This window comes from Cervus canadensis, chromosome 10, assembly GCF_019320065.1.
Source record: "Cervus canadensis isolate Bull #8, Minnesota chromosome 10, ASM1932006v1, whole genome shotgun sequence".
In the NCBI taxonomy this organism is placed as follows: Eukaryota; Metazoa; Chordata; class Mammalia; order Artiodactyla; family Cervidae; genus Cervus; species Cervus canadensis.
In genome coordinates this window covers 53,449,805-53,464,873 of record NC_057395.1, presented here as the reverse complement: position 1 = coordinate 53,464,873, position 15,069 = coordinate 53,449,805, and the positions used below count along the sequence as shown (strand labels likewise).

Here is a 15,069-nt window from a genome sequence, read left to right as displayed (position 1 = left end):
GGAAGGGTGGAGATGGGATTGTCGGCACCCTGAACACTCAGCCCTGCTGAATCTGCCCAGATTCTAGAGCCGAGACTGTGTCGACACAACAGGGGTCACCAAGCTCTGCGCTCAGGTCCGCAGCAAGGACACTGAGCCAGATGGCACCTTGTGTCTCTATTTCTTCTCTCTTCTAAAAGGTTATTAAAGGCTCCGGTTTGTGAAAACTTCATTCTTATTTCAAATGAAAAAAGCCTGAAAACATACAGTATATACCTTAAGAATTTTTTCCCCAAGCTGTACAGGCTTCAGTTACATTTAAATGCTAATGACAACTCAGATTTTATGCCACGTTCCATCCCAGGGGAAGGACTCGTACAGAATGAAAACCTTCAAACAGAAAACACACAAAATTCAAAGTCACACACCATGGAACTCTCTGTTTGGTTCCCACCAAGTGGTGTCACCTCCCATCCCCCATCCAGGCCTGCAGCCTCCCACTCTGGGCCTGGGCTCACACTCTGTGACATCAGCACCCGTTCTGTGACACTGCGCCCTCAAGGGCCACGCCACTGTCCTGGTCACCCAAGGCTTTCTGCAGGAAGGACTCTCCTCTACAAGATACAGCCCTCACCATCAAGAATACACGTCACTAAACTAAAGGAACATTCAATCTAATGATTGATTAGACACTCTTGGGCTAAAGTTTAGAATATTTCAAACAAATATTAATGGTACACCAGTTTTTATACATATATAATGCCACTTCTGAAATAAAAACATGACATCAAAACTTAAAATTGTGTTGTTGGCATTTAACATACTATCAACTGTGGGAGTTTTGCAAAAACAAACACCTGTGGTTGACAATTTGTTATGTAAGTGAATACTGAAACGTCTCTGGTAAATAACATTTGGATGACAAAAGACGCATCAGTACATCTCTGGTCAGTAAGCTCTCAACACTACTGCCATTGTTACCTGCCCCACACAGAAGCATGGGCACTTCTCCCAACTTCCTAAACCCAGCACAAACAGGGCCGTTACAACCTCGTGGCACAAGGAAAGCGCCAGGCCCCCAATGCTGTTGTCGTCAGCCACTGTTCACAGATCACAAGGCAAGTTATCTTGAGACTGTGTCCACGGAGTAAGCTCCTAAAACAAACAAACAAACAAAAAAAACAAGTTTAAAGATCTAAAGCAACCAGAACTAAAATCACATTTAAGGAAAAAAAGGCACAAAACTTTCCAAGCAATCTCTTAAGTCTACATGATGTGACCTACAAAGACATTTGTCAAGTCCACAAACATGGCCCCCTCCTCTAAGGACTTTTTTTAAAAAGGGAAGATGTATACTTTGACTACACGATGAAAGCAGGGGCTGGGACAGGCCATAGTTGGCACCCTGGTGGAGAGGGAGCTGGTGGTCAAGTGCAGAGGCCTCAGTGGGCGGGAGGATTTCAAAATCAGTCATTGGTATCAGCTGCTTCCCAATTACAACCCTACTTCTGATGGACCCAGGCCAATAAAAACCAGAGGGAGAAACAGGAACAAAACATGAAAAGATGAACAAGAAAATTATACATGAAAGCAATTATTTAGAAATTCTTAACACTGTAGCTCTGTTGTCATTTTAGTTAAAAATCTAATAAAAAGATTTCAGAAGATTAATGTTATAATTATTGGACATCCCTGTGGTAGCTTATTCTTTGTGTATTTATGCATTTAAAGAACATTTCTCCTCCAGTCTCCTCAATCAATCATCATACCTAAATGCTCCACAAACACGTTTTTGTTTCTAGGTAAATCCTCAGTATTAACATTTTTTAACACATTTCACATTCTATACCCAAGACCAGTGCCTGCACCTCGCCTCGCCTCTTCCTGGCTTCCTCGCCTCCCTCCAACTGCCTCCCCTGTAACTGTGGTCTCCTTAGTGACCTCAAGACAAACATTCCATTCCCTCCTTTTAAAGGGACAGGGTCCATCTCACTCTGGCCACCCCCCATTGCCAACACCATGGCCACTGCATCTCTTTTAAGTGGTAAACCCATTTCAAAATGAGAAACTTCTCAGAAGGTACTGGAAATAATTCTTTTATATTTCACAACAATGAAAAAAGTAAAGAAATTAGGATGTTCTCAGGAAAAAAGTTTTTAAAATTTATGCTAATCTAAAAAAATCATGCCTTTGGATTTCAGTTCTGAAAAATCAGAAAAGGAAAATCCAGTTACTTCTGTTAAGTGGAATGAAATACTTAACTCAGAAAAGATAATATAATTTTAGACAATTTGATTCATTTTTCTTGATTTTATACTTGCAAAATCAATTTCATGATTTCTTCACAAATTCAAACATAAAATTTCAGGTCATGAAACAAAAAAGTCTATCAAGACAAAAGAAAAACAAAACCTCTAAGATCAAGGCAAGTTAAAAAAAAAATTGTTACGTTCCTAACACAACTTAAAGTAGGTCCACATACAACAGCAGGTCACCAAACAGTGGTCACACTGTACCAGCAACAACTACTCCAGAGAGGAAAAGGACGGTAGGCACTCCTAAAACTGGGAAAGAGAAACCCAGAGGCGAACACTGGATACACTAAAATGTACAATCTTAAAGTTTCTAAGTGCAAATGTCCTCTCAGTTGAAAACGGTTCCATTTCCTACTAACTAGACAAGCAAATACCAGTGAGAAACCATGGGTTCTGCAGGACCTCCTGGACATCAGCACCCAAGGACAAGTGGAAGCCCACTTCCCAGGCAGCTCTCCACTCCAACTTTTTGTTGTCGAGGCCCCGTGATATCCCTAAAACTTGAGGACCCCAAAGAGCATCTGCTCATGTGGGAATGTATATTTCCAAAATTAAACCCAAGACAGACTTTCAGAATTGCGGACATTCCCTCATACCACAGTAAACCTTGACAAATTGCACTTCCACAAAAAGCAGTTGTGACAGAAACCTGAAGCCACATCTGTGAACTCTGCACACCTTCCTAGGCTTACAGCCTAGCCATATAAAACTGTAAGGCACTCAGTGCATCTTGTGCCCATGTGCACACATGCAGAGCCCACAGACTGGCACATGTCATTAGCCAGTATGAGACACATCTGCTAATGCCAGCGTTCATCTCCTGAAACATTTTTCCTTACTGGGAAGCCATCAAGCTCATGGTGGCAGATAAAAATTTTTCAAAATTCTAATTTTCACTTAAGCTGGCATTTTTTCATCAGTAACAAATACTGTCAGTTGCTTTCTTCAAGACTCACACTGTGTATCTTTGAGAAAACACCTGCCACATTCCCGGAAAATGCAGTCCAGCAGCGATGCTCTGCGGGCACCTCTGTCCCCTTGGGGGGCATGCTGCCAGGAACCTCTATGCCAGTGGCACATGCCCACTGGTGGGACCTGCTCACAAGGCTGTGACCCTGGACAGGGTTTCCGAGCCTACCCTCCAGAAGGGTTTTGAAACATACCACGAACATCTGTAACATGACATTTCTAGTTGCTTAAGGACACGCTGGATCCATGTCAAGCAGTAACATGTATTCACACTTTAGGGTCAGAAAGGAACAAACATTTCCTTCCACAAAACTGGTCTAAAACCACCACTTAATTTTCCCTTCAGATTGTCCAACCCTTGAAAAATGAGCCGCCAGAAATGATTTTCTTAAGAACAAAAAACATGCTCTCAAACAACATGGGTGACACTGGACTCTACAACCAGGTACATCTGAAGGCTCAGCTTCTACAAACTTACAACATGCAAATAACCACACCTTGGTCATTTAAAGATGTTCAGGTCTATGGACTGAGAGTTCATTTCCGAGACACTTTAAGTTATAATATATAACTGCAATGAAGCACCTACTTTCACAGTACAACGACCAAACAGCTATGTTTCTCAAGAAGGTAACAGGCAAGCACACATCTGCCCTGCCCTACATGGCAGCAAAACAGGCTGGTCCTCGAAACCTCACAACAGCGAAGTATTTCCAACTACAGCATTACCTCATTACTCTGGGCTGTGCTAACTTACTTTACGGTTCTGCCAGGTGAGGCCAAGGTTCACAGCTACTGAGATTTCATGTTAAGTGTCTTCCGTCTCTGACTAATTCTGTGCTGTGGATGAAGAGGGACTGAGAAGATGCTGAAAGTTCTTTAAACTACCTACCAGGAAAAAAAGGCAAGCTTTCCCAATTAATGCCCCTTTCACTATTCTGTTTTTATTAACAGGGCAGTCACTACTGATGGCCTGCCCAGGGATTTCAGATGAGAAACACCCTGAAGGGTGGGTGTCCTCTGACCGTGGGTGACCCCATGCTCATCTTGACTCGAATGTACAGATGGCACTTCAGTCCTTCAGGAGCCCCGTCAGGATAACCCTGAGGTTACTAAAACTACCCTGAAGCAAAGGTGCCCGCAGCACGGTAAGCTTCTCAAGAGGTAACCACAGAGAGACATCTAGGAACAACCCTGCTGTTTAATATTTCTGAGGTGTTTTTGCTTTATAGGTATGTGGAGAAAAAAACAAAACTTTTTGCTTTTTTTAAAACCTCGCCGGGATCGACGTCTCCCTAGGCCAAGCTCCATGAGGTCAGGCCCCCAGCTCCCTGTGTGCAGGGGGGCAGTGGCCACTCCAGTGTCTCTCCCCAGTTTCTAGTGAAGACACAGGCTTGTGACCAGATAAGCCACCTGAACACATTGAGGTCACAGAGGAAACGAGGCTCCCCGTTCTCCACAGGGCCCTGCCACCGTGGACAAACTCCTGTGGTGGTCTGCACATCTGCACCCCCTGAGCCTTCACAGATGGGGTCACTGCCCTGGCAAGAGGCCCCAGAGCTCACCCATGGCCCTGCCACCAGGATCGAACTGCCCCAGCACCCTGACCCCAGGCCCCCTGCCCCTGGAGCTGCAGAAAATCAAGTCTACTGTGTAAAACCCCCTGGACAGCACTGGGATGGAGTGCCAAATGGGCGCCACGCCTCCCCTTCCCCAACCAAGACAGAGGGCAACAGTGACTGTGTGGTCACAGCTGGGACCTGGGCACGGAGTACCTCCCAGAACAGCCATCCATGCAGGCACCCCAGCAGCTGCTTCCCCTGCATCTCCAGGTCCCATGGCTGTTAACACAGAACCTTGACCCTCCAGCTCCCCACTGCCTGCCTATTGCTTTTGTATCTACAACGGTCCATCTGGATCCCAAGTGCATCTGGGTTGGCTAATCCCATGGCAGGGGCAAGATCCCACATCACCCACAGTGCCCAGTGCAGGCCCTGACTCTGTCTCACGGTGGAGGAGCTACTAGTTAGGGTCCAGTGGGAGGCTGTGGGTGAGGAGAGAACGTCGCACAGTAAAGGCAAAACACCCTCAGGTCAAAAGACCCGAGACCTATTCACCCAGTAGGCACCTTGTCCGCACTCCAAGTCTCTCATTCCAGGCGGTCCACTGTGAGGGAGACGTGTGCACTGAACCCTCCTCACTGGGGATGGCAAACTGGCCGTATTCCACTCTTCCCCCAAAGCAAGGGAAGGGTTGAGACCCCCGCATTGTAAGACACTGCCTATCTTCTTAGCAGTAATCCATTCCCCAGCTGTTAAAGTTGAGACAACTGTCTTTTTCAATTCTCATTTCTCAACAAGAGCATTTCTAATCATGATCTGGGCAGAGATTCTCAAAGTGTGGCCCCCCCGGACCTTCCAGCAGGCCTCCAAGGTCAAACGATTTGTACAACACTACTTAGCAAAGTGACTAAACAATAACACGAACGTGTTCTGTGACTTTTCAGGGGCAGGGTAGTTTTTCAGAAGCTAAATGATGTTGGCGTGATGATAGCTGGAATGTAGAAGCAGGCAGGAGAATCCAGCTACTGTTCCCTTGCTTAAGTCAGACATTTAAAACCCCAAGCCACCTTTCTCATTGTTTCTTATCTTGGAACATAGTTTCTACAGACTGTTAGTTATGTTAATATGCAGGTGTTTAATAGTATTTCTAAGTGAGGAAGTAAACTTAATGTCTCATTTTTAATGCCAACCATGAGAAGTATCAATAGACAAAACAGAAACAAAAGCCCTTGGGGTCCTTGTTAATTTCAGGTGTAAAGGGGTCAGTCTGAGAACTGACAGCATATACTTGACATGAAGGGTGATGTCAGATGGCTGTAAGACTGCAAGGCCGTGATGTGAGCCTCAGGACACCACCTTTCCAGGATTATGGAGAAGCACTGATCATGAAACTGCAGCATTCAGAGGGACTGCCGCCCACGTCCAAAGAGCAAGTGGTTGGGGAGAAACAAAGCATGCTCTCTCACAAGCATCTGCTTCCCGAGTGCAGCTGCAACTCATGCCACAAGCCATGGGGCAAGCACGATGCTTGGAGACCACGGACACGCAAAGTCCAGATCCACACTGTACGCTTCAGCTGGAATTGTCCTCTTTCTCTGAGATTAGCAGAGGCCAATGTCTAGGTCTGGGGTGGGGGAGGGGGAGGTGGTGGGCAGTGGGGCAGGTTCGAGCTTAAATAAAACAGTTATAACAACAGGACTGTCCTACTAATTTTTACAGATCCACACAGAACTTAACTTGATGCAACTCCCCGCCACTGCCACTGCTGCCCGGATGGGGGACGTGCTGAGAAGACCACTTTACTACTAGAACACCTTGTGAAAGGGCCAACTCTTTTTTAAATTACAACCTAAAGAGTCAATGGGTAGCGCTGTACTAACCTGTCTCGATGGGGCATCTCAGGGGGACCACTCCCCCTGGTGCAGCTGAGCATCCCGGGTTCTGACCAAGGGAGTCAGCAGTGTCCACCCTCAGTGACTACAGCATGACCCTCCCAGGTTAATGCCTAAGTCCCAGGGTGTCCCAGACTTCAATCCCAGCTGCAAACCTAACAGCTAGGCATTCTGCCCAGGCATATATAGACAACTATGACCTCAGTTTCCTAACAGGATACCTGAAACGACACAGCATCAAGTACCAGTCAGTGTAGGATAAATGGCAAGTTTATGAAAATGACAATGTCTGCTTGTCAGTGGTTGGGAAAACAGGCCCTCGTGAATAGTCTGTGAATATTTATTTATCAAGGGCCCCCCAGTGCTCAGCACAGAGCAGGCAGCATCTCTGTTCCCCACAGGGGTGGCTGCTTCATTGCGACCTGGCAGAGAGAACTAGGCAAGAGCAGGTGTGTGTGTTTATGAGGGTGCTCCCAGCATGGACACAAACCTATGACCATCACCAGGAGACCTGTTTGAAAGAAATCCGGAAACATTCACGTGATGGTGTTCTCTACTAAGACTGTAATGAGAACAGGATGAACCCCAGAGCCCCTGCCATGGAAAGAGCCCCACGCCCGTGAGTGGAACAGGAGGTTACATCCAGTTCCCAGACATACTGCCTACCCCCCACCACCCCCCAAAACCAAGTTCACAAACATGTCCACAGCCGTAACTGGGCTTCCAGAGGCTGCTACTTTCTGGGGTCTCTGCTTTCTTTATATTCTTGTATATTGTCTTGTTTTCTATGTATAAATTTATCTTTGCAACCCAAACACATTACAGCTGGCTTTATACTGGGGGAGGCCCCATTTACCTTCCTGTTGTAAAGGTATATTAATTATCACTTACACGTCTGCATCAGCATATGAAAAACAAAACCACAGCACCGAAGTATCAGCACCCAAGTCTGATACCCGTGTGAGAGAAACAGCTGCTTTACAAACTGGGCTCCCCATCTGCCCACAGCTGATAACCAACATATAACTTATGTTTGGCCTCTGTGTATGCAGACTGTGCTGTACCATATAGTACTTACTACTTAAAAGCAGGCCCTGTGCAAGTGGACCTGGATAGGTCAAACCTGTGTTGTTCAAGGATCAATTATATGACTCAAAAAGAGGAAAAAAACTAAAAAGACAGTCGCCATACTGTGCTGTGTGCTTAGTTGCTCAGTCGTGTCCAAGTCTTTACGACCCCATGGACTGTAGCCATACAAAACAGTGATCCACTCCTGGACATATATCTGGAGAAAACTCTAATTCAAAAAGATACATGCACCCCAACATTCACTGCAACACTATTTACAACAGCTGAGACACAGAAACAACCTAAATATCCACTAACAGATGAATAGATAATGCAGATGTGGTGTCTGTATACAACAGAATATTACTCAGCCATAAAAAAAGAATAATGCCATTTATAGCAACACGGATGGACCCAGAGATTATCTTATTAAGTCAGAAAAACTACTTACAAAACGGCAATAAACTCAGACATAGAAAACAAAGTTATGGTTACCAGATGGAAGTGCATGCTTGGGTAGGAGGATAAATTAGAAGTTAAGGGGAAAAAAAAGGCCTGAGCAAGAGACTCCAGGAGGTGTGAGCACGTCACATCAAGTGAGGACTGTTTGGCCCGTCCCTTCCCAATTAGTATGTGCCCATTAACTGTTAATCGTGGAGATTCTGCAATGGAATTAACACACATTAGTGGATGCAGGCCATAAACAGGGTCATGTTAGGTATCCATTGTTAAAGACGCCACCCATCTAAGTAAGAAGTGCACAAAGGACTGTTTAAGGAAAGTTTTCTTAAAGGTTTCCCAAGGCCACCAAGTATGTGAGAAATCAGTCTGCTATTGGAAACAGTGCCATTTCAGGGACCAAGGATGAGTGAGTCGGCCTGTGAAAAACTCAACCCTGGTTCTCAGGAGCCAAGTGGAAGGAAGTCACCAGGGACCTTGGGACAAGTGTGTAAAAAAGGAAAAACACGTCCTGTTAACAGGAATATAAAACCACCAGAACCTGGAACATCTGCAAAACACATACAAAAGAGACCCAGTCTGTGGGCTGCCTGGGAAGGGGGTCAGCACCTCTGAGGCCTCTATGGTCATAGAAAGGCTTACAGTGTCAACAGCAGGTCCCACAACTCCACAGTAATAAAGAAGATGGGATCCTAAATTGCCACTCCAATCCATCCCCTCCTCAACACGAAGACAAATTCCACCTCACGAAGGCCCACCCAAAGTACTGGGCACCATGACACACTTCCTCACCAAGCCATTGTGAGGTTCACACAGGCATGTGTGCTGTGAGGGGCATGGCTGGCCAGAAAGCAAAGGTCACTGTGGGAACTAGCAGACAGTAAGGAGAGCGGCCAACTGCACAACTTTTAATTTGTGCCCTTTCTTATCAGAGCATAATTCACTTCACTTGAAACAACCTGAATAATCAAATACTAATAAAGGATAGTTCTTGGTGGGAAATCAGAACTAAGTTAAAGATACACCTTATTCCTAAACTCATTACTAAAATAAGTCTGCAAGAACACAACCAACTAGGAAACAGAATGCTTAGGAAGTGCGTTAGGCAAGGAGTTTCACAACAGGGTTGGGGCTAGGTCTTCGCAGGTAGCCCTTGACAGATCTATGCCATGTTAAAAGCTGGGAAAAAATGGGCCAGTCATACAGACAGTTATATCTATTCGCCAACCCCAAGTGCCAAAAAGGGCCCCAGGCTCCAGGTTACATGGCTGGTAACCGTCCTAGTTCCCTGTTGCAAGTCTCCAGGCCTGTGAAGGCCACCCTTCTGGTCTCTGCTACAGCCAGGGTGCTTGGCACACAGGATGCAATAAATATTTGCTGAATACAATGAGAAGTCTTCCTAAAGGTCACAGATCTTATTTCTTTAAAGTCTCCAGCTAAAGCACCTTCCTTGGAAGCACGTTGAAACCAAACTACATAGCTCTGAGAAAATCGAAGAACCTTTGTCTGGGGTTGGCCCAAAGGCTCAGTTAGAACCCAGGTATTCCATCTTGGGCAAGCCCAGCTTCTTGGAGGTTAGAACACAGAACAGGTACAGAAGCATCGTAGTCACTGAAACGAATGAGCACACATGAACTGCTCAGAACAGGGTCAGCCTGGGTGGACTGCCCACTGCGAACTGTTGCCAAATGGAGGCTCAACCTCCCCCATACCAACCAACAGATACAATGAGGTATGTGAACATATAAACACATTGAAAAGATCTTAACATCTGCCTTTCCCTCCTGCAAAATGCCCAAGATCATGAGGCTCAAATCTCATTCCATCAAGCGTACAAATTACACGGATGTTACCTAAGACCAACACACAAATTAAACAGTATCTTAAATTTCACTCACATGCTGTTGTTGTAAGGTCTCATCTCTGAGCTCATTGATTGGGGTGCTGGATTCAGAGCAGAAAACCTGCCCTGACCTCCAGGGTCTCCCAAGAAAGAACAGAGAGAAAGCAAGAGGGTGTGGGATCAGGACCCACAGGCCTGAGCCAGAAACGGGATGGCGGGGCACATCTCCCGAGGAAGATGAAAGTTATCCCTTTCTACTGTGAGGTCGACCAAAGGATAAAATACAACATAAATTTGAATCTTATATCAAATCGACAAGTGGCGCAATAAAAGCTACATATCTGCATTTTACGGCTAGGAACATACTCTTTCAAAAAATGAAACCCGATTTTCTGAATCTTTTTTGTTGTTCTTTGCTTCACATAGCATCAAATACCACACAACTGTCCTAATGTTATCCTTTACAAGGATAGTCGACTAGAAACAAGCGAAACAAAAGCGACAAAAACCACACGTTACGGTGGGGAAAAAAAAAAGACCGGCAGGGAAACTTCACCTCCCTTAAAATGTCTAGAGAAACTACCCTGGTTTAAAAAAAGAAAGGGTGGGGTGGGGTGGAAATTCAACCCTAGGCAGAATCATTTCCTCGGACCAGCAGCTAGACCAGGAACTTCTAGGAAAAAGCATCGCCCCGCTCTAGGGTCACCCCGCTGTGGGTCACCGGGCGGCGTCCTGCTGGCGCACTTCAATCCGTTCCGACCACGACCCGGCCCCTCGGACACGCCCGCAGCGAGTGGACCGAGCCCGGCCCCTCGGAGTGGACCCTGCCCAGCAGGCCGGCGCCCTCCGCCCCCCTCCAGCCCACGGCCCGCGCGGCCCTCCCTTCCCCCTCCCCGCAGCCGCCGCCATCTTCTCCGCTTGGCAGAGCGCGGCCGGGCGCGGGCCCTCCGGGGCCAGGCTGGCTGGCCCCTCAGGGCCCGCCATCCCCGCCCGTCCCACGCGGTCCCGCGGGCGGCAGCCCCTACACCCGGCGCCACGGCCGCCACTCACCGTGGGCCGCAAGTCTCCAGGGTTTCGCAGCCATTTCCTCAGAGCGCCGCAGAGTGGGCGGGCGGGGTTGGCGCCAGCCACCGAGACGCGTGAGGTAGAGGGGCCGCCCGCGCTCCCAGTGGAGGGAAGACGCCGGCCACCGAGACGCCGGGGGGTAGAGGGGCCAGTCATTGCCCGAGCAGCGCCCCAGCGCGGCGGGCGGAAGGAGGAGCCCGGCCCAGGCCCCGCCCCTGCCCTGCGCCGCACGGTGGCCGAGTCCAAGGCACAAGGCTGGCAGCTTAGGCGGCGCGGCTCCCGTCGGCCACCCTGGGCCCAGCTTGTGGCAGAAAAGGCAGGGACCCGGACGGAGGAGCAAGGCGCCGCGCTCCTTTCCCGCTGGACTGCGTTCCCAGATTCTCTGGAACTCGAGCCCGCTCCCTACCGGGCCAAACAGCTCAGCGCCGGGGCAGTTCCAGCCTCAGAGCACACAACCGGGCACACCTGCCTAGGGGGGATGCAAGGAAAGGGATCTGACAAATGATAACCCTCCACCTGGATTTTCTTCACTCAGTGCTAATATCAATTAACACCCCAGCACCTGTGCGTGCTTACTCGCGTTGGACTCTGCAACCTCATGGACTGCAGCCCACTAGGCTCTTCTGTTCATGGGGATTCTCTAGTCAAGAATACTGGAGTCAGTTGCCATGCTCCTCCTCCAGGGGCTCTTCCCAACCCAGGGATCAAACCCTAAACTCCAGCATTGCGGGCAGATTCTTTACCGTCTGAGCCACCACGGAAGCCCCCCAGCACCTGCCCCTCCCCAAATACTCAACAAACAGACCTCAGAGGGGAAACAGCTGCTACCTTGGAACGCTGGCCCCAGGACAGTAACTCCTTGGCTGAAGGCCTTTTGTCTCTATCACTGCCTCTACAGCTCCCTGCTTCCACATTCCTTAAAAGCAGGAACCCCTTGGCAAAAAGTGCCCTGTGTGTAGTAAAGCTGTACCCAAGACCCTACAGAGGCCTGCCAGGTGCTTCCATAGGGGAGTACTAGGGGCCTGGGAGCAGGTGTGCTTCTAAATAAACATCTGGAAAGACCACACTGCCTGCCAGGCTCTCAGAGAATGCCCCTTTTCTTCAAAGAATTCCAACACAGCTTGTTTCTGTTGGTGTGATTCCATTAGGACCACTTCCATGGAATCTTGCACAGACTAACTTCACACTCCAACATCTTGACCGTCTTCAGGTTTGTCCCAGACGAGTGTAGTGAGTTCAGAAACATGACAGATTGAGTTGAAACTGGCTTGAACCAGCAGTATGATCTTGGGCAAGCTGTCTGTTGAATGGGACTCATGCTGGGGTACAGGGGAAGCTCCCTGCAAAAGGCTCCCTAAATGGGAGCTGGAATGGGGAAACCCCACCCAGCATCTTTGGCTGAAAATCTTTACAAGAAGCAAACCCAGCAGCAATGTCTTTCTACAAGGTGAGATTTTTTTTTTTCCAATCTGTGTTGTCTTTTCACTTTTTTTTTTAATTATTTTAATTGGAGGCTAATTACTTTACAATATTGTAGTGGTTTTTGCCATACACTGACATGAATCAGCCATGGATGTACATGCGTTCCCCACCCTGAACCCCCTCCTACCTCCCTCCCCATCCCATCCCTTAGGGTCATCCCAGTGCACCAGCCCTGAGCACCCTGTCTCATGCATCGAATCTGGACTGGTGATCTATTTCACATATGATAATATACATGTTTCAATGCTATTCTCTCAAATCATCCCACCCTCGCCTTCTCCCAGAGTCCAAAAGTCTGTTCTTTACATCTGTGTCTCTTTTTAACTTGTGTGCAGCTTCAGGTGGGCACTGGGTCCTGTGAATGACACCGAGGATCGGGCTACCGATGGAACAGGAGGAAGCTCTGGGCAGAAAGCTCAGAGGACAGAAAGGAGACCCCAACAGGAAGCCCCACCTGTGCCACTACAGTACTTGGGTTGGGGGTGGCAGCTCAGGTGGGCGCTTGGGCAGCAGAGGAAAGGAAACTGCACATCCCCACCTACCCCTGCAACTGGCCTCCCTTTCTAATCTCCCAGCAGGAGCTGGCCGTGACCATGGGCTACAGGGTTCAGAGGCATCTGCCACCTGTGGGAGGAGTCAGGCCCTTGTCCTTCTACAGCCTCTTCAGGTAATTCAGTTCACCTGCTGTCACTCCTCACAGGAGCTGCTCTTCCCTGGTGAAAAAGGCATTTCTAGAACTGCAGTTTGGGTACTTTTAGTTGAAGTCTACTAGCTAAGAAGGGGCTTCCCTGGTGACTCAGATGGTAAGGAATCTGCCTGACATACAGATCTGGGTTTGATCCCTAGGTCGGGAAGATCCCCTGGTGAAGGGAATGGCAACCTACTTCAGCATTCTCATCTGGAGAATCCCATGGACAGAGGAGCCTGGCAGGCTACAGTCCACAGGGCTGCAAACACACGAATGAGCAACTAACACTTTCATTTTCAGCTAAGGAATACCTTCTCCTAACAAACTTACTTTAATAGCTAAACCCTGAGGAACAAATAGGTTTAAAAGGAGTCTCCAATTGTCTCAAATACCCCAAATACACAAATAAAAATCCTCAAGTTCAGGAAACTGACAACAACAGTGGTTCAGAGGTTAGGAAGCTAAGCAACCTTCCAGGCCTCAACGGGTTTCAGTCTTTGAGGAAAAGTATGGGAAAAGTACGATTGATGCATCCTCATCATGTGTGGACACCAGGTCCTGCCACCAACACCCATGAACAATTCTGAGAAAATTTATGAAGGCAGAAAAGCACAACTGGAAAAGTCAGCAATCCTTTTTAGAAGACCGTTTCCTGGTGTTCGGCCTCCTCTCACCCCTGAGTTAAAGCCCAGTGGAAAGCAGGGTCCTGAGCAAAGCACCCCTCTCTCCTGGTGGTCAAGTGCAACCCTGAGAGACAAGGTAGAATGTGTCAAGACCCTCTCCAAGGACAATTTACAACCAGATGAGGCAGCAGCCAAGTTGCTTTATTGTTACTCTTGTTCAGAATTCAAGGGTGAACAGGCTAGCACCCACCCTGCAGGCAGGCCAAGAAGGGGTCAGGAAGTTGGGGTCAATGGTGGGGCCCACTGCCTGGCCCTGGGGCAAGGTCCCCAGTGAATCTGGACCCAAACTCAGATGCAGTTCTGGGCTGGAGGGGAGATGTCTGGGAGAAGAGAGGAAACCAAGGGCCAAAGTCATGGTCCCCTTAGCTCCTCCTCCCTGGCCTTGGTCAGCGTTGGGTGTTTCTGAATAGCTAACGCATGTGCCCTCTAACCCCAGGGGCCATGGGCTCCAGGGCGCAGACTTCAGAACAACGCTGGTTACTCCTACCTTTCAGGATGGCTCCTGATACTGAGACTACTTTCCCCACAAATTTAGTGAAAAGTAAATAGCTAACTTCAGAAGAAATATTTTAATAAGTATGAGGCATAAGAACTGTATTTCCTTGCTGGCTAGTTTCATCTTGAGTCTCTGAAAGAACACACCAAATAAAAAAAGACAAAAAAATCAACTCCTTTCACAGAAGAGCGGTTTTGACAGAAAAGCAGTTTAAGAGTAGAGCAGACACAGCACGTGGGGTGCTGCCTCCACCACACTGTGCCTAGATCCAGCATTTCCTCACAAGCTCGTCCATCACACCAGAAGTGCAGGTGACAAAGGAGAAAGGCGAAACAGGCCCACAGATCTGAACCGAATTCCGAACGTGGCTGGTGAGCAGGAACAGGAGCCTCCCTCCACAGGGTGGGAGGGGATGGTCAACTGAGACAGGAAGGTCCCAGAGCAGGGCCGCAGCCGCCAGTCCTCAGACACAAGAACGCATTGACAAATAACTGTTGTTGTTTAGTCTCTAAGTCGCGTCGGACACGACTCCATAGACTGTAGACCGTCAGGCTCCTCTGTCCACGCG

General features: G+C 48.2%; 1 protein-coding gene across 4 annotated transcripts in view; it reads right to left on the bottom strand.

Annotated features, from left to right (window-relative positions):
* Positions 1 to 15,069, bottom strand: part of DIDO1 (death inducer-obliterator 1) — a 49,253-nt gene that overhangs the window by 30,235 nt on the left and 3,949 nt on the right. The window contains exons 1-3 of one of the 4 annotated variants that reach the window (XM_043480137.1): positions 11,138 to 11,291; positions 961 to 1,134; positions 256 to 369 (exon numbers count right to left, since the gene is read on the bottom strand). The gene's annotated coding sequence lies outside the window, so the exon portion shown is untranslated. Of the gene's footprint in view, positions 1 to 255; positions 370 to 960; positions 1,135 to 11,137; positions 11,292 to 15,069 lie in introns of those variants that run through there. The other 3 variants (XM_043480140.1, XM_043480138.1, XM_043480139.1) reach the window with 3 other exon arrangements.